The following is a 25,169-nucleotide window of genomic DNA, read 5'->3' as shown; positions in this document are numbered from 1 at the left end:
AGTGAGCTGACACTGACCCCTGGGAATGCAATGCATCAGAATGCATTTTGATCTTGATTTTGTATATTTTCATCTGAAAATAGAGGTGAATTTATCCCTTCTGGACATATGAGATGAATTCTAGTACATATCATTGGTCATCTGTGGCTCAGTGGGTAGAGCCATGGCATTTGCAATGGCAGGATTGTAGGTTCCATTCCTGGCAGCACTCATATGTCAAATTAGGAGAAAAACCCCTGCTGGAGGGCATGTATTTGATCAGTTCTAACTTCACCAATGTCATACTTGTTTTATTAAGATAATAATTTATTTCAGAACAAATGTCCATGTAATATATATAATAAATGCTATTTATTACATTCATTTGTTTAGATTAATTTAATTCCATTTTGGTTAATGGGACAGATTAGTGCTATTCAGGACACATTGTGAATGAATGGGCAGCTTTTATTTAGCAACAGTCATCAAAATTGTTAAAATGTTTTCAAAACGATTCTAATAAATGCAACAGTTCGACAATGGATGAAGATACTCCAAACTTTTTGAATTTTGAAAATCAATCAGATCTTGACTGAATTATAGCACATTAATATTTTACTGGCTTTGACAAATAATTAATGGATTTCAGAGATTATGGTGGAAATTCATGTATTCAATTTATTGTAAAATATTACTTTCCTTGTCTTAGAATTCATTCATATATACATTTTGTGTTAAGATAAAGAAATTTACAGACCAGGGTCACATGCTGTGTCACAACCGGCCGTAACCGGGAGTCCCATAGGGTGGCGCACAATTGGCCCAGTGTCGTCCGGGTTAGGGGAGGGTTTGTGGTGGGCCATGTGCCTGCAGGCAGACTTTGGTCATCAGTTGAAGGGTGTCTCCTCACACATTGGTGCGGCTGGCTTCCGGCTTAAGCGGGCAGGTGTGAAGAAGCACGGTTTGGCGGGTCATGTTTTGGAAGACACATGACTCGACCTTCGCACTCCCGAACCCGTTGGGGAGTTGCAGTGATGAGACAAGATCATAATTGGATCATAATTGGATATCACGAAATTGGGTTGGAAAAGAGGGTAAAATCCCCCCCACACAATTTTTTTTAAACGTATTTTTGATGTGCCTAATTTTCTTAAACACACTGGGTGTACTTATGTATATGAATAAATGAATGCGTGCTGTGTCTTGGCTTACCTGCACTCACCTGCGCTGTCAATACTGTTGTTGTCACGTTCTGTTGCATAATTCAACAAGTGTGTCAATAGTAGGATACCCTCGGATTAAAAATGAACAAGCTTGGGTCTAGATTACACCCATCTATACATAGTTTACATTGTTTGACAGGTCAGTGTACTGTTTAAAGTGTTTGACAGGTCAGTGTACTGTTTAAAGTGTTTGACAGGTCAGTGTACTGTTTAAAGTGTTTGACAGGTCATTACAAATATTTCCGCAGTCGTAACATTAACAGGAAAAAAGGACAGGCACAAGCAAGAGCATGAAAGAGTCGCAGGAGTAAAATGAAAGCAATCAATCCAGCGAGATTTAAATGACAAGTGGATATTGCACCTCTCAAACACAGGAAATATATTGCTGAAAAATACACATCCTCAGACGGGTGGGGCATGTGTGATGCTACTTTATAAGTCAGGTCCTTGTTACATCACTGTCAGGCTGTGTGATTAATTAAGGAGAATGAATAACAGAATTAAAGGACCATGACACAGCGCCCCTGCCTTATTTTGTGTGGGCAGGCATGTGTGTTTGTGTGTGAGACAGACAGACAGACAGACAGACAGACAGACAGACAGGCAGGCAGGCAGGCAGGCAGGCAGACAGACAGACAGACAGACAGACAGGCAGGCAGGCAGGCAGGCAGGCAGACAGGCAGGCAGGCAGGCACAGGCAGGCAGGCAGACAGACAGACAGACAGACAGACAGACAGACAGACAGACAGACAGACAGACAGACAGACAGACAGACAGACAGACAGACAGAGAATGTGTGCACACAGGGGAATAGAGAAGAGGAAGTACCCTTTTAGCCCCCCAGTGAGTTGGACGTGTGTGTTTCGGAGAGAAACAGATAGAGAGAGAGGAGTAACAGAGAGGATAAAGAGGTTGAGTAGAAAGCACCTCGGCACTTGAACAGGGCTGCTGCCAGCCCCGCTTCCCGGTTCCCATGCCGACGGGGAGGGTTGTTCAGTTGGAGCATGCTCAGTAGGGCTCCCTTCCCTTGCCTGTGACAATAGCCAGGCAGAGAGAGGGCTGGAGTATTCACACACACATACACATACGCTGCTAGAGGAGAGAGCAGAGGAGAGGGTGTCTGCCTACCTGCTGTAATAAACTGAGCTCATAGGGACGGCTACACGCACTTACAACAAAGGTGGGTCGGCATAGCGTCATGTCTCTCATGTTTTATGCATGTTTACAATTTTGTTGTGTAGTATTTTTCTCTTTCATGGGAAAAGGACTGGAGAGAAAACTGATGACAGTTGTTGCTGATAAATGGGCATTTTGTGAAAGGGCATTTTGCTGAATACTCTGTCATGGTTAATGATTTGAGGAATGATTGTGTGTACTCATTATGTAGTAAAAAATATATATACTTTTTTGTGAGCAATCTGAATGTGAGACAGTCAGACTTCTGTATCAGTAGGCTGTTGATGGTCTGTAGGGGCTGTACGAATATGCAGCTATGTAGAATATCCAGAGTGTTATTGTTGGCGTGAAGTGCACATTTTGGTTTGATTCTGAATGGCTATAGTAAGCATAGCTTAGGGAAAGCATATCTTGCAAGGTGTTGTGTTTTTAAGGCTGTATGTATTTGAGAGATACTTTAAATCAATTATTCATCAAGTAACGTTGAATAGGAAACTCCTCGGATGACACATGGTGAATTGTCTGCTCTGCGTGAAACACAGTGCAACCTCTGTGTTCTGTACTGTACACACTTCTGACAGGACTGGAGACAAACACGATTTACATGTTTGCTTATTCCGAACAGACATCAGATGTCAGCCCTTAACCCTGTGTGTGTGTGTGTGTGTGTGTGTGTGTGTGTGTGTGTGTGTGTGTGTGTGTGTGTGTGTGTGTGTGTGTGTGTGTGTGTGTGTGTGTGTGTGTGTGTGTGTGTGTGTGTGTGTGTGTGTGTGTGCGTGTGTGCGTGTGGGCGTGCGAGTGCGTGTGTGTGGGTGTGTACATGCGTGCGCGTGTGTTTTCATGTCCTTCCACTCCGGTGAGCAAAAAAATGCTGAATATGAGGATCTTCACCCAACACCCCTGTCACATGACTGGTGAAGGGTTGGGCAATATTTGGGGAGATATCTTGCTACTCCAAATATCCTGATATTCGATATAATCGTTTTGCGCTGTTAATGACCAGATCATTCTAGACGGCTTATTTACGGTATTATAGTTGCATTCTTATTAAATAATCTTAGTATACTGAAAAACTAAGGCTTTGTTAATTATTTTTAAACATATTGATACAGCCTAGCAGATAAAACTGCACAGTTTTTAAAATTTTTGAAGTTCAAATAGAGTATAGTCCTGCACATCACGATATATCGTCAATGTCAAATATCACAATATTTTATTTAATCATATATCGGCCCAACCCTAGACTTGTATGTCATGAGAAGGACCTTTGCAGTCACTGACCCTCTCTGACCCTCTGATGCTTATGTTGTAGCGGAGCAAGGCAGAGGCAGGGCCCAGGGTCATAACCATAGACATAGCAATAGAATTACCAGTCGTTCAGTGTACCCAGGAGTCAAATTCCTGTGGTCTGAGGGGCATTTTCCATTCTAGTAATTCTATGTTTATGGTCATAACACTGGAGGGCTGGTCTGTTATTCCATTATACTGTATGTAATCTCTCATCTCGCTCCATTTCTGTCTGGCCCACATGGATTGGGATTAGTCACCCGGCCTCCCACCAGATGAATAGGGCAAGCTCGATGGGAGGATCGATGGTGTGTTCCTGTGCACTGGATCGTATCATGGTCTCATCTGGTCTGGAGCCTGCAGCAGAGACAATGCTGTGTCTATGGGCGCTGGTCAAAAGTAGTGCACTACATAGGGGAATAGGGTGCCATTTGGGATGCAGAAATTGACTGGCTCTGTCTTCTGACCTCAGTCGCACCAGGACGGCCAGAGAGTAGGGAGCAGGCAGAGGAGAGGAGAGGAGGGGAGAGGAGAGGAGAGGAGAGGAGAGGAGAGGAGAGGAGAGGAGAGGAGAGGAGAGGAGAGGAGAGGAGAGGAGAGGAGAGGAGGAGGTAGCAGAGCAGCAGCAGTCAGAAGCGTTAGGTGTCAGCTACCAGCCATGTGGGTGGAAACAGCACAGCATGCCGGCTCCCCTGAATATTTCATCTGCTGAAAGAGAGATAGAGAGCAGGAGAGAGACGGAGAGAGACTGGGAGCAAGAGAGAGAGAGAAAGAGAGGGGAGCGAGAGAGCAGTAGAGATAGAGAGAAAGTAGGAGAGAGGTAGAGATAGAGAGAAAGTAGGAGAGAGGTAGAGATAGAGAGAGAGAAAGAGAGGGGAGCGAGAGAGCGTTAAGAGATAGAGAGAAAGTAGGAGAGAGGTAGAGATAGAGCGAGAGAAAGAGAGGGGAGCGAGAGAGAGGTAGAGATAGAGAGAAAGAAAGAGAGGGGAGCGAGAGGGTGGTAGAGATAGAGAGAAAGTAGGAGAGAGGTAGAGATAGATGGAGAAGATGAGATGGGGAGTGGGGGTAAAAAATAGAGGGGAGAGTCACCTCCCAGGAAATTAGAAATATTTCCAGGTTTGTACAGTTTCCGTCAGAGCGAAGAAAATGTAGGTTGTGTAAAGGGTTCGGGACCAACCAGGTTCAGATGGGGGGTAATAATTTTGATTGCCACCAGTCAAGACTACTAACTAGAGGATATCCTAAGGTCATTCACAGAATATGGCTCCCCACTCACTACACTCACTGTAAAAGCAAAAATGGCACTCGTGCTACCTGCTAAAAAGGTTGATTTTTCAGTTGGCATATTATGTTTTTATTAAATTATAATGGAAAACCCCTCTGGTGTTAGCTACAATTGAAGAAATCAGACACACTAATGCTGAACATACTTCCAGGATGAGAAGTTGTCACAGCTCCCAGGTAAAAATACTGTACTGCTATTTTTGGCTCAGTTGAATTAAAATAGTAGTAGACAGTTCAGGCTGCCAAATTTAAATTCCTAAACAGTACAGCATGTTGCGTAGGACTTTATGTGGCTCTGAACTGGCACATAGTGTGACTGTCTGTCTCCCTGCAACCCAGATATGACAGCAGCTCCATATCCCTACTGTGCTCTCCTGTGCTGGGTCTGTCTGAATGATAGTGATTGTAGAGCTGTGAGGAGTGATAGACAGCTATGTGTTCATCACACCAGCATGAGTGAGAGAGAAAGAAAGGGACTGAAAGAGAGAGAGGAGAGAGAGAGAGTTATACCCTTTACAGACAGACTTTACAGTATGTTGCCTGTAAAAAAAAATAAAAAATAAAAATAATAAATTCTGCCAATGTTTTTTAGAGCCCAATTCATACAATCCAATTTACCACATTCTTGCTAGTCTTTTATATCTCCCGTGCACATGCTGGCACGTTTAGGATTGGGAGTAGATACATCCATTGAATAATCCATTGGGCTCCCAAGTGGCACTGCATCTCAGTGTAAGAGGCGTCACTACAGTCCCTTGTTTGAATCCAGGGTGTATCACATCCGGCCGTGATTGGGAGTCCCATAGGGCGGTTGGCAGCCGTCGTTGTAAATAAGAATTTGTTCTTAACTGACCTGCCTAGTTAAATAAAGGCTACATTTCCAAAAATCTAAATACACCATCACAAAGAAATCCATTATTCATTTATTTTAGGCAGGTCCTAAGAAACATTATAAGACAAATAAAATATATTTTCCAAAGAATAGAATTGCATATTTTGCATATTTGAATGTGATTATGTTACTGGTCTGTGCAGCCTATATGCTAAATGGCTGCGCCATGCACATGAAATCAATACTTACTTTGTTCATTAAACATACAAGACACATAAGATCACAGTCAACACACATACAGGCTATTTAATAGTAGGCTAAGAATATCATGAAATATACAGAATATAATACAAATAATATTTTTCTCACACAACTTGCGTCATGGCAACAGGTGGAACCACTGTCATATAAAAAAAGCCCATGCTTTTTTGAATCCACATTTCATATTTTTCCTACCTTCACTCCGCTTTGTTAGGGAGCTGGGGGAAGGTCTTGCATTACGAGCAGGCCTTTCTTCACCATGATAATGATAGAAAATAATAGCAATCCATTTTTTCAAAAGCATGTGAGTCTCGTGTTCATGTTTCACAACCTCCGCAGGCTTTTGCAGTTGCCTATATGCTCAATAATAATAGGCCTTCACTTGAGTTAGGCTACAGTATTGCATGCTAAATGTTTCTGATCATTGATAGATGAGCAAATTAATAGATGAGCTATACCACCCTTCCACTTATTTGCCCAGACAGAAACCCATTAACCAAATAGCCTATACAGACAGAGATTCAGTTAAACAAAATCACATTGATTGATTAAGTAAAGTCACAGGTTTTGGTTGGGAGGAGGCCTAGGATACTAAACGACTGAGTGAAGAGCAAAATAATCCACTTGTTAAGCTAAATAACATTCTGGCAAAATGCTAGCTCGGTTTCCATCCAATTGGCAACAGATTTTCATGTGACTATTCAAAAATCAGCATATTTCCCCACTCATGTGTTTCCTTCCATCAAATGGACTTGTTGCGGAGAAAGGGCTGTGCGTGATGACATAGTGCACATAAAAATAACTTTTGCGGTTGAATTCCCATGTACTGAATAACATTTTATGGGTTTCCATTGCATTTTTAACTCTACTGGTGGTTTTCTCACAACAAAATGGTGTCATGTAGTGAGTGTGCCTACCCTGCTATTGGAACCTAAATTACTTCATCTGTAATAAACTGATTTCTGGTCGTAGTGGGAGGACCACACAACATGTCATCACGTGACTCCAAGTTTACGTCGTAATGATGGTTATTATATAAATATTTGTGCATAAATGTACAGTGTTTTCAGAAAGTTTTCCGACCCTTTCTCTTTTTCCACATGTTGTTACATTACAGCCTTATTCTAAAATTGATCAAATATTTTTTTCCCCTAATCAATCTACACAGAATAACCTATAGTGACAAAGCGAAAACAGGTTTTACATTTTTTTTGCAAATTTATAAAACATAAAAAACTGAAATATCACATTTACAGAAGTATTCAGACCCTTTACTCAGTACTCTGTTGAAGCATCTTTGGCAGTGATTACAGCCTCGAGTCTTATTGGGTATGATGCTGGAAGCTTGGCACACCTGTATTTGGGGAGTTTCTCTCATTCTTCTCTGCAGATCCTCTCAAGCTCTGTCAGGTTGGATGGGCATTGTCGCTGCACATCTATTTTCAGGTCTCTCCAGAGATGTTCGATCGAGTTCTGGCTGGGCCAATCAAGGACATTCAGAAATTTGTCAAGAAGCCACTCCTGCGTTGTCTTGGCTGTGTGTTTAGGGTCATTGTCCTGTTGGAAGGTGAATCTTCACCCCAGCCTGAGGACCCTGGAGCATGTTTTCATCAAGGATCTCTCTGTACTTTGCTCAGTTCGTCTTTCCCTCAATCCTAACTAGTCTCCCAGTCCCTGCCACTGAAAAACATCCCCACAGCATGATGCTGCCGCCACCATGCTTCACCGTAGGGATGGTGCCAGGATTCCTCCAGACGTGACGCTTGGCATTCAATCTTGGTTTCATCAGACCAGAGAATCTGGTTTATCATGGTCTGAGAGTCTTTAAGTGCCTTTTGGCAAACCCCAAGAGGGCTGTCATGTGAGGAGTGGGTCAGTCTGGCCACTCTACCATAAAGGCCTGATTGGTGGAGTGCTGCAGAGATCGTTGTCCTTCTGGAAAATTCTACCATCTCCACAGAGGAATTCTGGAGCTCTGTCAGAGTGACCATCGGGTTCTTGGTCACCTCCCTGACCAAGGCCCTTATCCCCCTGATTGCTCAGTTTGGCCCGGACGGCCAGCTCCAGGAAGAGTCTTGGTGTTTCAAAATTTCTTCCATTTAAGAATGATGTAGGCCAGTGTGTTCTTGGGAACCTTCGATGCTGCAGAAATGTTTTAGTACCCTTCCCCAGATCTGTTCCTCAACACAATCCTGTCTCTACGGACAATTCCTTCCACCTCATGGCTTGGTTTTGCACTGTCAACTGTGGAACCAAAACCAAAACACTGTATATAGACAGTTGTGTGCCTTTCCCAATCATGGCCAATCAATTGATTTTACTACAGGTGGACTCCCATCAAGTTGTAGAAACATCTCAAAGATGATTAACGGAAACAGGATGCACCTGAGCTCAATTTCGAGTCTCAGAGCAAAGTGTCTGAATACTTATGTACATTTTTTATATTTGTAAAAATGTCTAAAAATCTCCTCGGCAAACAAATGACAGCTGATCAATGACTCTCCTCCCCTTTTATTCCAAATCACCTCCCCTGACCTCTCCTCATCCCCTCCTTCTCTCCCCTCCTCCCGCATGTAAGCCCATTACTAGCCTGGCCTTGGCTTAGGGAGGCTAGGAGACCCAGGGAGCCCACCACTCCCCCGCTTTGATCTCTCCTCTCCCCCTTTCCTCTCCTCTCTCTGTGTTGGTTGTCACAGTTAGCTGTGTGATCCCTGTTCTGACACCAGACCCCAGAGCAATGAATGAAGGGCTCTGGGGGAGCGATCCTCTTTAGGTGTATGCCAATACTTTGATCAGCTCCTCATGGGGAAAAGCTACTACCGACATGACATTCTCAGGCAGCAGGGTGAAAGGCCACATTGATCTGTTCTTTATAAAGACAAAACCACGAGAGCATGTGGTTGCCTGATTGAATGTTTTGAATGCATGTATTGGTTTGAAGTCTTATTTACTATGCATTTTTTTATTACGATGGGATGTATAATAATTTTCTATTGTAAAAAATTCTCATTATATTCTTTGGTGTTCCATCCCACTTTAACAGAATGATTTCTCTGAGAAGAGAGCCTTTGAAACAGGAGGTTTATTAAAAGCACACTAACATGGGTAGAATTTTATATTCATTATTTTTTCTTGTGTGAGTCAAGGACAGAGCAGTCAGATACAGGGTGGTGATGAGATGGAAGACATGACTGATATCAATCACTCTAGACAGGAGCTACTTTAGGTCCCCCTTCTCCCTCCTCTCCTTCTCCCTCACTGCCCCGATCTTTCTCCATCTTTCTCTCCTTTCTCCACCCTCTCTCTCCATTCCCCTGTCAGTGATATGAATGAGTCATTCTGCCATCTGTTCCTGAGTAAATTCTCCCTTATTACCCTCTCTTTGTTTATCGACAACACTCCTGGGATTAACTCTCTCATTCTCTCTCTTTATCTCTTGCTCCCTCATTCTCTCTCCTGTCTCTCTCAATCTCTCTCTCTCACACTCTTGCCGTGTCTCTCTGTCTTGCTCTCTCCATCTCACTCTCTGTTCACCTGTCTCTCTTTCTCGATCTCTCTCTGCCCTCTCTCTCTCCCTCTATCGCTCTCTCTTTTTCTCTCTTTCATGCTTCCTCTCCCATGCTACCTACCGTCTTTAGGTCATGCGCCATCATTATTTGTTAGTATCTCTCTCTCTACCTCTCTCGCTTTCCCTCTTATCTCATTTCCCATGTTGCTCTCCTGCTCGTCCTCCTCCTTTTCTGTTTCCTCAACACATATTCTTTCCCCAAAGCTTTTATGTTTCCCCCTTCCCCTCTGCCTCTCCACCTCTCTCTCTATCACTCTACCACAGCCTCTCTCTCCTACTCTCTCTCTCTCTCTCTCTCTCTCTCTCTCTCTCTCTCTCTCTCTCTCTCTCTCTCAGGAGATTTATCGTGTAGGAATGAGGTCACACTCATCTCACAGAGGTCCCTAGATTGTTTTTGTTATTGTTACCGTTGCCGCGGTGGTGGCGGTGTTGATGTCATTACCCCCTGCAGCAGTAACAACAACAAAAATAGGAAACACTGTAAAGGCGACAGCCAAGCTAGGAAGCCTCACTACTAGACTACACTGCCTGGGCTTACAGAGACCTCTACATGAACCCAAATACTGTACTCTACTGGATCAGATCAGGTTGTTTTGTTTCCATCAGCCTGGAAAACAACAATGTTTTGTTTCCATTGCATTGTACATTTCTATAAGGCATAAGGTGTATTTAAATGAGACAGCAAACATACATATTTGATTTCAAGTAGTTTATCAACAACAAGAAACATACAGATGTAGGATCGTATTTGATCACCCTGTTGCAGGAGAACTATCCTGCAATCTAGTGTATTTTAGGTTTAAAAAGGCCTCTGAAGTTTGTGATTTCCACTTTGAAATTTCAGACTTGATTTTCCCTTATGAATAATGTATCAACCCCTACAAAAATGTCCAACATTATAATTCACATAATAATTCACATTTCCTGTAGTTGCAGGATTATTTTCCTCCTGTGGCAAACTGGCTCAAATGAATTCCAAACACCGGTTCCTGTTGGGGGTACTCGAGGACTGGACTTGGGAGCCACTGTGTGTAGCCTACAATTAGATTTAAAGTAGTTGTAATCACACCTCTAAATTATGTATTTTTTACAGGGGTCTGCTGTCGGAACTCACATTGTTTTGTATCCATTGCATTAAACCTTTCTGTAGGGCTGATTATTTCAATGAGACAGGAAAGATATTTGATTTGAGGTAGTTATCAACAATCAGGTCCTGTGTTTATACAACGAGCCATTGAATTGAGAGAAACCTCTTGTGATACTCTTGTGTATAAACTAGGAATGAAATGCCTAATTGACAGAGCGCCACAAACACTGAGCTAGCATAGCTTGCTTCATTTAAAAAAAAATAGTGCAGCTCTTTGTCACAGAAATGCCAAAAGTGGGGACGGGAGCGCGACCACCATCTTTGCCTCCTGTTGTCCATGCAGCTGAACAGACCTGGGTCCAAAAAGTGAACACTATCCGAAATCGTTCAAATACTTTGAGCGATTGGTTTAGCCCATCTGGAATGCCTGACAGGCGAGGTTTATAATTTCGTGACATTTCTATTGTTTCCATTTTGCCAGGCAAGCACAATAAAACAAAGGTGAAGCTTTTGAAATGCTGTGAAATAGTATTTGAACCCAGGTGTGCAGTGGACAGAGCCCAGGGTTTCATATTATGTTCGAAGGAGAAGAAGAACAGCCTTCAGGGATGGAAGAGAGAGAGGACTGCTGTCTGCATGGACAACATTGATTCATAAGTCTAAAAGATCATTAGAATGCTGCCTCGTTTTCGAGTCCCGATGGGGAAACCAGCTCACTATCGGGTTATGTTACATGATATACTGTACAGCAGCCATGCTCCCTCCAGGCCTACTGTACTTTATTGATCAGATCAAATCATGCACTGCCACATGTGGATAGGAATTATTATATTACCAACAATACAGTAGCATCTTCATCTCACTAAGGGCTGTCTGCCTGCCTCTCTCCAGGCCTACTGTACTGTATTCATCAGCGTATGCACTGTCACATGTGGTTAGCAATTATTAGTCTACTGTACAGTAGAGTACCATGTCATTAAGGTCTGGACTGTTTGATTGCGTAAGAGGGGAGAGCAGTCTGCAAATGGAAAAAAGTAACTCTGGGAACTCACCAATGTAAAGCCCTTCAATTCACCATAAAAGCTAGGAACTCAGATTCCCTGTGTTCCCCCTATTTCCAACCCTGGGAGACTGCTTTATTTTGGGCTGTGTCCAAAGAAACTGGTGGTAGTGACAGATCCATGATGGATCTATAACCCTCCATGAGTCAATACCAGAGCCGGAATGGAGTGACAGATACCCACTCTTCTGATTGGCTCTATTACACTGGATATGTTCCAAATAGTGCACTATGTACATAATAGGGTGCCATTTGGGAAACAGACATTGGGTTTACATCATACCCTCACCTCTAGTGCATTTGTGATCATTGGGTGATTACTTTATTGGGTGATTACTTTATGTGGTGACTCTACAGAAGTACCACAAACATATATATATATATATATATATGTATATATTTTTTAAACTGTTAAGTCTCCAAACGTAGGATCTTTATTTACTATTTTCTAGTATTGAGATGCGTAGCCAGCAAGAGGGCTCCAACCCTCCAAGATCCCAAGCATTGACATCTAGTTGGCCAAAACATAGACATCTATAATGTGCTATACTGTACTGTACTGTACGGCGCTCTGTACTGTATACTACTGTACTCTACTATACTATACTGTACTCAAGTTTACTCTACTTGATGGCAATATCTATACTAAAACGAGGCATGCCCATCTACAGTCTATACTAAAACGAGTTATACCCATCTACAGTCTATACTAAAACGAGTTATACCCATCTACAGTCTATACTAAAACGAGTTATACCCATCTACAGTCTATACTAAAACGAGTCATACCCATCTACAGTCTATACTAAAACGAGTCATACCCATCTACAGTCTATACTAAAACGAGTTATACCCATCTACAGTCTATACTAAAACGAGTCATACCCATCTACAGTCTATACTAAAACGAGTCATACCCATCTACAGTCTATACTAAAACAGTCTATACTTATACCCATCTACAGTCTATACTAAAACGAGTCATACCCATCTACAGTCTATACTAAAATGAGTTATACCCATCTACAGTCTATACTAAAACGAGTTATACCCATCTACAGTCTATACTAAAACGAGTCATACCCATCTACAGTCTATACTAAAATGAGTTATACCCATCTACAGTCTATACTAAAACGAGTCATACCCATCTACAGTCTATACTAAAACGAGTTATACCCATCTACAGTCTATACTAAAACGAGTTATACCCATCTACAGTCTATACTAAAACGAGTCATACCCATCTACAGTCTATACTAAAACTAGTTATACCCATCTACAGTCTATACTAAAACGAGTTATACCCATCTACAGTCTATACTAAAACGAGTTATACCCATCTACAGTCTATACTAAAACTAGTTATACCCATCTACAGTTTATACTAAAACGAGTCATACCCATCTACAGTATATACTAAAACGAGTTATACCCATCTACAGTCTATACTAAAACGAGTTATACCCATCTACAGTCTATACTAAAACGAGTTATACCCATCTACAGTCTATACTAAAACTAGTTATACCCATCTACAGTCTATACTAAAACAAGTTATACCCATCTACAGTCTATACTAAAACGAGTCATACCCATCTACAGTCTATACTAAAATGAGTTATACCCATCTATAGTATATACTAAAACGAGTTATACCCATCTACAGTCTATACTAAAACGAGTTATACCCATCTACAGTCTATACTAAAACTAGTTATACCCATCTACAGTCTATACTAAAACGAGTTATACCCATCTACAGTCTATACTAAAACGAGTTATACCCATCTACAGTCTATACTAAAACGAGTTATACCCATCTACAGTCTATACTAAAACGAGTTATACCCATCTACAGTCTATACTAAAACGAGTTATACCCATCTACAGTCTATACTAAAACGAGTATATACTAAACAATTGTTGGAAAAATTACTTGTGTTGTGCACAAAGTAGATGTCCTAACCGACTTGCCAAAACTATAGTTTGTTAACAAGAAATGTGTGGAGTGGTTGAAAAACAAGTTTTAATGACTCCAACCTAAGTGTATGTAAACTTCCAACTTCAACTGTATGTCTACCCAGCATATGTTGGAAGACATGTGTACTGAAAGTTTTGGAGAAATAGGATACAAATTATAATTTTTTTCCCAGACCCCAATTTGCAACACTTCTGTAGAATGACCCATAGCAGCATATGGCTTCTGAACCTTCAATTAACCATAACGATGAACTATGTTGACATGGACAATATATTGATTCTGGTTGGTATTTACATTGTCCATCTGTCTCTTTGACTTTCACAGTGGCACTGCCGCCACCAGCACCCTATTGACAGGTACAGTATACTACTATTGCTAAACCAGCCAGGGGTAAATTGTACCAATGCAAAGCTATATCATCTGGTACCCTAAAGGCACGGACACACCGGTAGCGTTTGCTGGCCGAGAATAGTAAGCACCTCTGAACAGAGTGCCAAACGCAATTTGCAATCCAATTCTACATGTAGGAATTGCCGAAAACGTCCGTAGTCAGACACCTAACCCGGCGGGTGGCCCCTAAACACACCGCGCTGAAAGAACGGTGAACAAACAGCAGGTGAAAGGTGTGTGTGGTTCCTAACACTGTTACTGAGAAAGATGTGTCCATCAGTCGCTGAAGAACATACCAATACATTAGGCCTGCCATTTTCCACTCAATCAAATTGAAACATCCTATGTGCGTAACAACAAGCAAATATATGAAGAGGTCCACAGAACAAGCACATAGTTATTGCTCAAATAGTTTGGGACATATTTGACTTTGCTCATCATCCCTTCATTTAAACCATCATTCCAGCTTCTTATCTTTAGAGTGTTTTATGATAGCCTTCCCTGGACATGATTTGCATGGATTGGTTGGATGTGTTCCTTTGAACAGTCTCTCTCTCTCTATTGCAGACTCTATTCATTGTCTCTTTGAATAAATAGAGTGAAGCGAAGCTGCATTTGGCTCCTCTGTGCTCATGGAAAAAATCATACAAAAGAAGAAAGGTGGCCGTGTCTGTGCTATCTATGAGTGACCAAACGGCAGTTGCAGCCTATTCCCTACATAGTGCACTACTTTTGACCAGAGCCCTATGGGCCCTTGTCCAAAATAGTGTACTATATAAGAAAAAGGGTGCAATTTGGAAGGTAACCTACATATCACCTCATTCCCTGTCTGTATTATTCATAGAGCCAGTTAACAACTCAGACTGGTGAAATATTCAGTGGAAGGTAATGAATGACCTCCGCCCACTCACCGTCCAGGAACAGAACAGAGACATGCCCAGCCTTCACCTGAGCTGTAATCAGTGATGTGAAACATTCGGCACAATGCAGATAGAATTAAAGAATAGAGATGACATGTATTCTATCAATCATACAATCATGTCTGTTCTACACAATACAGTTGTATGTGATCGTTCTGTAACGTTACGTTCTCCCGAACAGGCCTGTGCACTACTAAACAGATAACCTTTTCACACTGACCCGTACAGTGCTGTTCTCGCTCAGATATTTTTCTTTCACATTGTCCTTTCCAGCATGGTTCAAGCAACTGGGCGTGGATTCGTAACCAGACAAGCACAGCACTTGACTTGGCTTGACTCAGCTTAACAGTTGTCTTAGCTCTCTCTTTATGTAGTGTTGCGTCCCTCTTGTTGTGATGTGTGTTTTGTCCTATATTTATATTGTATTTTATTTTTTTAATACCAGGCCCCCGTCCCCGCAGGAGGCCTTTTGGTAGGCTGTCATTGTAAATAAGAATTTGTTCTTAACTGACTTGCCTAGTTAAATAAAGGTTAAATAAACAAATAATGAGAAAAGGGTAACACAGTAGACTCTTAGAAGAAAAGGTGCTATCTAGAACCTAAAAGGGTTCTTGGATGTCCCCATAGGAGAATCCTTTGAAGAATCCTTTTTGGTTTCAGGTAAAACCCTTTTTGGTTCCATGTAGAACCCTTTCTACGGAGGGTTCTACATGGAACCTAAAAGGGTTCTACCTGGTACCAAAAAGGGTTCTACCTGGAACCAGAAAGGGTTCTCCTATGGGGACAGCCAAGAACCCTTTTGGAACCTTTTTTTCTAAGAACGTAGAGTGTTTTCTCTGTGTTCTGAGTCTAAACTACACCCCCTCTACACAGCCTCTCCTCCCCATGGCCTTGTAGTTCACACACATCCCAGGGACATGTTGCCTAATTAACTCCAGACTTCCACGTTAGACCTTTGATGTTGCCAGAACGCTACTATGCTAGTCGTCTATACCCTGGTGGTGCTCTGTGGAGAGACTCTGTAGAGAGTTGTAGTAGGAGTTGATGACTGCTGAGCCCGGGATGATTCTTATTAACCCACATTTCTCTGACTGATGAAAGGGGAGAGAGGTGGGGAAATGGAGGTTATGCCTTCCTTTTTGTCTCCTGGCATCTTGCTCTCGTTCAGGCTCTCTCTCTCTCTCGTCTGGTTGAGTATTCTGTCTCCTCCTACTTTAAAGAGTTCATCTGTCTGCACCTACAGTAAGGATGGCTTGTCAGGATCCACTCACCCCTTCCCACCACTTCTCTCTCTAACCTCTCCTCCCTCCCACTTTTCCCCTCCCTCCTCTCCTCTCCCCTCCACTCTCTCTCCTCTACCCTCCACTCTCTCTCCTCTCATTCCCTTGCCTTCTCTTGCCTTCCCTCCTCTCTCTCCCCATCCACCTCTTCTCCACCCCTCCTCTACTTTCACCTTCCCTCTCTCTGTCTACCCTTTCCTCCCCCTCTCCTCTGCTCTAGGGCTGACAGGAGACGGACAGGTACTCCACTTCATCAGGATCCCAGCATCTTATTACCCTGCCTGTACCTATATCAGACTTTTTATTCAGCCTCTCCTGTTTACATGTTAGTAATTTAGCAGACACTCTTATCCAAAGCTACATACAGTTAGCCATTATACTCAGTGTACTTAGTGTCTGTGAAGGTGTTGTGTCCTGTGTGCTCGTATTACAAACAGAGAGGCCAGACGAAGCAGCCATAAACCTGTGGAATTTCAGTCCTTTCCAAGGGCAATTAGTGTTATCTCATATATATAGACCTACATCAAGCTCACCATTTCATTGGTGTAAGTTCAGCTATGCGAGGCCATATAGCCAATAAACCACGGCCAAGGGCTGTTCATATACACGACCCAACGCGGAGTGCCTGGAAACAGCCCTTAGCCGTGGTATATCGGCCATATACCACAAAGCCCTGAGGTGCCTTATTGCTGTTATAAACTGGTTACCAATGTAATTAGAGTATCAAGGTAAGACCCAGATGCAGACCTTGTCGAAGTAACAATGTTTATTACAGCAACAGGGGCAAAGGTACAGGACCGCAGGCAGGGTCAGGTTAGGCAGAGGTCGGTAATCCAGAGGTGGGGCAAAGGTACAGGATGGCAGGCAGACTCAGGGGCAGGCAGAGTGGTCAGGCGGGTGGTCAGGACAGGCAAGGGTCAAAAACCAGGAGGACGAGAAAAGAGAGACTAGGGAAAGCAGGAGCTGAGACAAAAACGCTGGTTGGCTTGACAAACTGAACAACAGACAATCAGAGAATACAGGTATAAATACACAGGGGATAATGGGGAAGATGGGTGACACCTGGAGGGGGGTGGAGACAATCACAAAGACAGGTGAAACAGATCAGGGTGTGACATAGAGCAGTAACTATAAATGTTTTGTCGTACCCGTAATATACCACGGCTGTCAGCCAATCAGCATTCAGGGCTCAAACCACCCAGATTATAATGTGTTTAAACGATTAGATTCCATCAGTAACTATTAAGTGCATGTGTTTTTTTTTAGTGAAATTATCTGGAGATTGATTCCCTCGGTGAGACCAGTATTCCATTGAAGGGTCATGTGAATGAATGGGTTGTGTCACATAAGATATTGGCGATAAGCATCTCGAGTCGATCAATAAGCCCTTGGTATCCAAGGCTTCCAGCCTATCTGATTGCTACATGACCAGATCAGATGCAATCTCTGGGATTAATAGTCACCGCTGGATCCCAGCCCACAAGACAGACAGGTTGTAGAATCTAATGCCAACATGGCCACTCTGTTTTGCTCTCTAAACTAAGGCAGGTAGCCTAGCGGTTAACAGTGTTGTAACCAAAAGGTTGCTGGTTCGGATCCCAGCGATGACTAGGTGAAAAGTCTGTCAATGTGCCCTTGAGCAATGCACTTAACCCTAATTGCTCCTGTAATTTGCTCTGGATTAGAGTGTCTGCTAAAATGTAAATTCATGTGTTTTTAAGAAGAGTGGTATTCCACCCTGCTTTTGTAGTATTAGAGCCTTATTCAGGCAGTATGGAAATAGAGGCAGGAGACAGATCAGGAGGAAGCAGAACATGTGGAAGTAGGGATTGAACCCAGGACTATATCGAGCACCTAATAATGTGCTTACTGCCAGGAGTGTTCCCACTTGACCAGACATGCTCTCTAAATCAGAGCTTGTCTGACTGACTGCCAGTCTGCCACATGCCAGCAGATCAGTTCAGTCATCACAGGGAACCTGGTCTGAGTGAGTTAATTCCTAATGGAGCAAAGGGCCTCAACATTGCATCTCCAGTGATCCTTGTTCTGGCCTTTTTTAATCTTCAGTCCTGGCCTGGGTATATTACTAGCCTAATTTACTGAAGGACACTGCTGTTACTGATGCTCCAGTGACCTTGTAATGTTACTGCACCTGTATAATGGCAACTTCACCGTACATCTGTCTCGGCTTATTGTAAAGCACAACATGAAGAGACCCTATATGGTATAGCTGACACACCAGTGGATAGGCCTAGATCACGTGTCAAACTCGTTCCACGGAGGGCCAAGTGTCTGCGGATTTTCGCTTCACCCTTGTACTTAATTGATGAATTAAGGTCACTAATTAGTAAAGAACTCCCCTCACCTGCTTGTCTAGGTCTTAGGTGAAAGGAAAACCCAGAAACCCGCTGATACTCCCCTGGCCTAGATGATACCTGTATTTGTACTGTTATCCAATGCCCAATATATTGCATTCACTGACCGTAGGACAATCTGGATAAGAGGTTATGCTGAATTGACAAATGCATGTCTAAGCATGACTAACAGTTTAAACCTGTCTCATAGTCCAGCTACCTCTCTACCTTTTAACCATCCACATGGCCGTCCTACGTTCTAACTCTTGTCTTGACCATAACTTTGTTGTCAGAGGTCAATGTTATTATGGCAGCAGTGACACATGACACAGTCGTTGAGAATAGCATGGTGGTGGAAGAACCAAGACATTTTCCTGTGTGTGGATACGGTCTAGTGAATAGTCACTTTGTCTTAGTGCAGAGTGACTGAGGCTGAGCCTTCAAATCTCTAACTGGCCAGGTTCTGTCTGTGTTTTCAGGCTCAATGCCACCTAATGACACAGGCTGTTGTATACTGTACAGGGCTTGGCTTGCACACACACCACCACGGATCCCACCCAAGTTTGGTACTGAGAAGTCAGTGAAGGGAACACTGAACACATCACCACACTTCATATCAGTCCACACTTCACCAGTAGCACCATCTCATGGTGTCCCAGAGTGAGGGACGGCCATTCCCTGCTCTCCAGCTGGGTTTGCTGGTGCTCCCTGTCACTCACACAGTACTCACACAGTATGGAGGATTAGCCTAAAAACACCTGCTGAGCCATCATAGTGGTCCATGATGTTTAGACAGACAGACACTTACCACCCGCAGAGTATACACATGCACATGTGCGAGCACACAAACACACACACACACACACGCTAGTACAACAGCACATACAAAGACAGGCATCTTCCGACTCAGACACACACACACACACACACACACACACACACACACACACACACACACACACACACACACACACACACACACACACACACACACACACACACACACACACACACACACACACACACACACACAGAGAGAGAGCCAGTCCCTGGGCCTTTATTTCTGCCAAAGTGGTTTTCTCCTTCTTGGTTGTCCTCCAGGGCAGGGAGATGATTTGAGACAGACAGACCCAGCACACATCACCTAGATGAGCCAGTGTGTGTGGGTGTGTGTGTGTGTTGTGTGTGTGTGTTTGTGTGTGTGTGTGTTTCCTTTCTCCCTAGATAGGAACGGTTGGAGGAGGTGTCACAACTAACTGGCATGTTATTATCACATAATTATAGACCGTGTAAGAGTGGTCAGTGGTTAATGCTCAATGGCATACTGATACACACAGAAAAACACACAGACAAACACACAGAGAAACAGACACACACACACGAAAAGTAATTAATACACTATAGTCAACTCATTGGGGCACTTGTATCCACTGACAGTGATGTCCCACATGACATACTGGATAAAAATGACTCCGACACCTATCCAGAAGAAAAATAAACACACACCTATTTAGGCGAGGTGCTGGCTAGCGGAGTAGAAAACTTGAAAATAAAAGAGAGCCGCTCAGATGCAAAAATGTAATTACCAACGTTTCAACAGCCAAGCTGTCTTCATCAGGGTATATCACCTGACACCTGTCCAAACACACACAGCTGCAATGTGTGTCAGATCAGGATTTTGTGGTAAGCAGGAAGTGAAGTGAGCAGCACCACCGTGGTTTTAAATATAGATGAAAGAAGCTTATGGGCTGCAGCTCGTGTGTGTGTGTGTGTGTGTGTGTGTGTGTGTGTGTGTGTGTGTGTGTGTGTGTGTGTGTGTGTGTGTGTGTGTGTGTGTGTGTGTGTGTGTGTGTGTGTGTGTGCGTGCGCGCGCGTGCGCGCGCGTGTGTGTGTGCGTGCGTGTGTGTGTCAGCTCCTCTGATGCTGCTGCTGCTGCCTCACGTTCTACATTCTAGGCACTTGCCTTGTCAAACCTCAGGCTTTTGCGACTCCATTCCCCACCCTACCCGCTACCTACCAAGGGGGTTGTCACAAATGGAAACTGGCTGGCTTCTAAAAGAAGTAACGTGTGTCAGTGACTGGGCTGCTTTTAGGCATCAGAGGAGCTGACACTGTCTCTCCCAGGTAGCTATGATGACTGAGGATGCAGAGATGTGTGTGTCGAGGATGGGATAGGGTCCTTTGGAATGGAAGACATAGGAATATATTCTAGAGGCTGGAAGCAAGTTTAGAACTAGGTAAGAATGTGCTTCTGTGATATTTTCTGACTTCTATTTCTGTGGAAATAGTTGTGTGATCCTTTCAGTTCTTCAGAGTTGTCTGTAGTTTGACATGAGATGTGTAGTTTGGCAAGAGATGTGTAGTTTGACATGAGATGTGTGATTTCGACTGTCCTGGTTGGTCTTGTATTTGTGCAGTTTTGTCATGTTGGAAAATGTTGTGTAATGTTGTCATTCAGCTTTGAAGCCCAGTAGTTGAATTGCATGATACAGTGACGAGAGTTGGATGTGTGAACATCAGTGTGTGTGTTTTCCTGAACTAATAATCAAACTCTAATGATGTTACTCACTTACGGCTAATTCAGTTCTGTTCGGCTTTTTTTACACTATCAAATACATTTGGAAGTATCTCTCTCGCTCGATTTCTCTCTCTCTCTCTCCCCCACCCCATTGTGCTGGGAATTGCCAGGGACCTCACGGTATGATTTTATCATGATACTTAGGTGCCGATACAATGTTTATTGTGATTCTCACGATTCTATAAGTATTGCTGAAAACAAATTGGCTTCCTATTGAAAAGGAAGATGGAGAACAGGCTATGAAGGAAAAATACTGGAGTTTTGGTTCAGGTACAGCCAACGAACGCAAAAATAAGACTGCAATATTGTCAAAATTATACGATACGATATATAATCAAAAATAATATCCCAATATGTAGCTATACATTTTTTCCCCCATCACTACCTCATAGAAGACAGAAATACTAGTTTCAGCTGTTTCTGCTGGTTTGTTTATTTGACTCTATTGAATCCACTTATTGATGGAATTGTATCTCTCTCTTCTTGCTCCAGGCCAGGACTGTCTGGGTATCTGGATGCTGTAATCTCTAGACTAGACACACTGTTGTTCTTCACTGAAGACAGACTGTGAAGAAACCAAAGAGGCTGTGTGTTTGGGATGGAGCCAATGACCAGGAGGCTAAACTGAAGGAGAACAAGGCCACCGAGATTGGATTCAAATGGGGTAAGTTTAGACTGCTACTGGGCTTAACGGGTGGTGGTTACCGACATGATAGTTCACTGGAATATGATGCTTGAGGTTGTTGTGTAACCTCCTGAGAGCTAGACATACACACTGACTCATCTAGGTGATCACGCACACACACACACACACACACACTGCCTCATCTAGGTGATTCAACACACACACACACACTTCAACCAACACTGAAAGGAAGTCACCTTGCAGCAAAAACAAAACTTTCCCATATCATTTACGAACTAGCTCCTCTCTCTTATTAACTGTGGCCCTCTTCTCCTCACAGAGGATCAGTATGACTGATTTACTATGGGGTCAGAGGAGATGAAATACACCCTGGTTAGTGGCAGTGACAGTCGGAGCAGAGAGAGCAGGGAAAGTCGAGGCCCTAATAAAGCCTGCCTCACTGTGTGCCTTTAGATTTGCTGTAATTCAATCAGAAAGGGAGAGAAGCTTCAGAGACATTGGTTCTCACACACACGTACGCCACGCATGTACACACACACACACACACACATACACACACACACACACACACACACACACACACACACACACCTCTCACGCGCTTATCAGACACACGCTCTTAATGCAAATTAAGTCTGTATATTCACATCTGTATTTTTTTCTTAGAAAAGCGAGAGATACCCACATGCGAGAACACAACCCGGGGCAAAAAGGGCTTTCACAAGAATGATTGACAACCTCCAGCGCTGAAAGGATCCACTTGCCTGCGTACATTTAGATGCAGAGATAAATACCAGAGCCTTTGTCAAGGCACGCAGCTCATTCAATCCAGCCTAGCGGAGTTTTAAATTAAACCTGAATATCGTTATTTTACCTCCAGCATGTTAAGAATATTAATATACTTATTATCTACCATCAAACTAAGCTATAGTTTTTCTCTAGCACCATAGAGCCAGCTGGTAAGAGAGGAGGGGTGCATTGCTAAACAAACCTCATCTTATTGCATTCATCTATGCATCAGGGAGGGATGAGGGATGATGATTCTGCCTAACGCAGCCCTGTTTTATAACTAAGTGCTGTCTGTCTCTTGACCCTAATTCGTGCTGAAGATTACAGAGAGGTAGCTAGCTATATGTATGGCCCTGTCCTGGCCCCCAGCCATGCAATTTGTACTAATTACAGCGATAGAGAGAGGAGTTAGTCCACTACGCAGCACTATTGCTCTCTTTCATTCTTTCTCCTCTCTCTCTCTCTCTCTCTCTCTCTCTCTCTCTCTCTCTCTCGCTCTCTCTCTCTCCCTCTCTCTCTCTCTCTCTCTCTCTCTCTCTCTCTTCTCCTCCTAATCCACTGCTCCTCTCTGCAAAGTGGCAGTCTTTATTACTGTCTGTTCAGATTCATGTTTTATTTTCCTCCTCTCCTTATTCATCATGGCCCAAGCGGATAGAGAGAGGGGGAAATAAATCCCTTCTTTTATTCATTGCTGCGGAGCGATGCCATTTAAAAAAATGAATGTGATTGTTCAAGTTAAGGGAAGAAAGCACGCATCAGGGACAATGAACTTGTTTGGAGGAGGGGACAGTGGTTATCCACATGGCCAAAACCACAGTATCAACATCAGTGTTGTAGTACTCGAGTCCTGTCTCCAGACCACAGATTGAGTGTCTCTGTGTCAGATAACTTTTTTCGTTCTCGGACAATGAGGACTCATAATTTCTTCCCTAGAGCAGCTGAGATCAGCGGAGTGAAAAACTCATTATTATCAGCTCCCATTCAGTAAGAGCATACGAATTTCCTTGATTCACTGGTAGGGAAGAGTGGGGAAAATAGTTTGAAAGTTGAACGCTCACTATTAGTAAGGGGAGACTGGAGGAAGTTGCAACATATTTAGTATTGTTTTCTAGTATAGACCTGTTTGGGTTAGGGATCATTAGTAGAGTGGCTCTCTATTTCCCTCAGCATTCTGACTGTCTAAAGAATCCATATGTTGTTCTGAAATATCAATACAGAAATATTGGACATTTTGAACTTTAATTATGATGGCGATTTGACACAATTACAATCGTGGTCTTGAATTTGACTTTTACTGGTCTCGGTCTTGGTCTTGACTCAGTCTCACCCCTCTCCCGGTCTTGGTCTTGACTCAGTCTCACCCCCTCCCGGTCTTTGTCTTGACTCAGTCTCACCCCCTCCCGGTCTTGGTCTTGACTCAATCTCACCCCCCTCCCGGTCTTGGTCTTGACTCGGTCTCACCCCCTCCCGGTCTTGGTCTTGACTCGGTCTCACCCCCCTCCCGGTCTTAGTCTTGACTCGGTCTCACCCCCTCCCGGTCTTTGTCTTGACTCGGTCTCACCCCCCTCCCGGTCTTGGTCTTGACTCGGTCTCACCCCTTCCCGGTCTTGGTCTTGACTCGGTCTCACCCCTCCCGGTCTTGGTCTTGACTCGGTCTCACCCCCCTCCCGGTCTTGGTCTTGACTCGGTCTCACCCCCTCCCGGTCTTGGTCTTGACTCGTTCTCACCCCCCTCCCGGTCTTGGTCTTGACACGGTCTCACCCCCCTCCCGGTCTTGGTCTTGACTCAGTCTCACCCTCCCGGTCTTGGTCTTGACTCAGTCTCACCCCCTCCCGGTCTTGGTCTTGACTCAGTCTCATCCCCCTCCCGGTCTTGGTCTTGACTCGGTCTCACCCCCCTCCCGGTCTTGGTCTTGACTCGGTCTCACCCACTCCCGGTCTTGGTCTTGACTCGGACTCGATTTGCTCCGGTCTTGGTCTTGAATCGGTCTCCCTATAGGTGGTCTCGAACACAACACTGATCAACATTTCACAGAAGCTCATTTCACAGAAGCTCAAAATGTTTTGGAAAATAATTTTTATCTTATTCATAACATTTGCTGTATGTACAGTGTGGAATGTATTTGCTATTTCAAGGATTATCTCCACAATCCTCAGTGTCTGTCCTTCAAATGAAATTCCTAAAATGTGTTAGATCAGCTCATGTACAGATGCACTGTGGCAGTGTGTGTGCGTGCGTGCGTGTGTGTGTGTGTGTGCATGTGTGTGCATGCATGCGTATGTACAGTGCCTTGCGAAAGTATTTGGCCCCCTTGAACTTTGCGACCTTTTGCCACATTTCAGGCTTCAAACATGAAATATAAAACTGTATTTTTTTTTTAAGAATCAACAACAAGTGGGACACAATCATGAAGTGGAACGACATTTATTGGATATTTCAAACTTTTTTAACAAATCAAAAACTGAAAAATT

General features: G+C 43.4%; 1 protein-coding gene across 1 annotated transcript in view; it reads left to right on the top strand.

Annotated features, from left to right (window-relative positions):
* Nucleotides 1-2,213: 2,213 nt before the first annotated feature.
* The window catches only part of LOC135519305 (uncharacterized), a 50,485-nt gene continuing 27,529 nt past the window's right edge, over nt 2,214-25,169 (top strand). The window contains exons 1-2 of the mRNA XM_064944470.1: nt 2,214-2,382; nt 21,756-21,927. The gene's annotated coding sequence lies outside the window, so the exon portion shown is untranslated. The remainder of the gene's footprint in view (nt 2,383-21,755; nt 21,928-25,169) is intronic.

This window comes from Oncorhynchus masou, chromosome 29 (assembly GCF_036934945.1).
Source record: "Oncorhynchus masou masou isolate Uvic2021 chromosome 29, UVic_Omas_1.1, whole genome shotgun sequence".
Classification (NCBI taxonomy): domain Eukaryota; kingdom Metazoa; phylum Chordata; class Actinopteri; order Salmoniformes; family Salmonidae; genus Oncorhynchus; species Oncorhynchus masou.
Note: the sequence above shows the minus strand (reverse complement) of the source record. Positions and strands in the feature narration are given on the sequence as shown.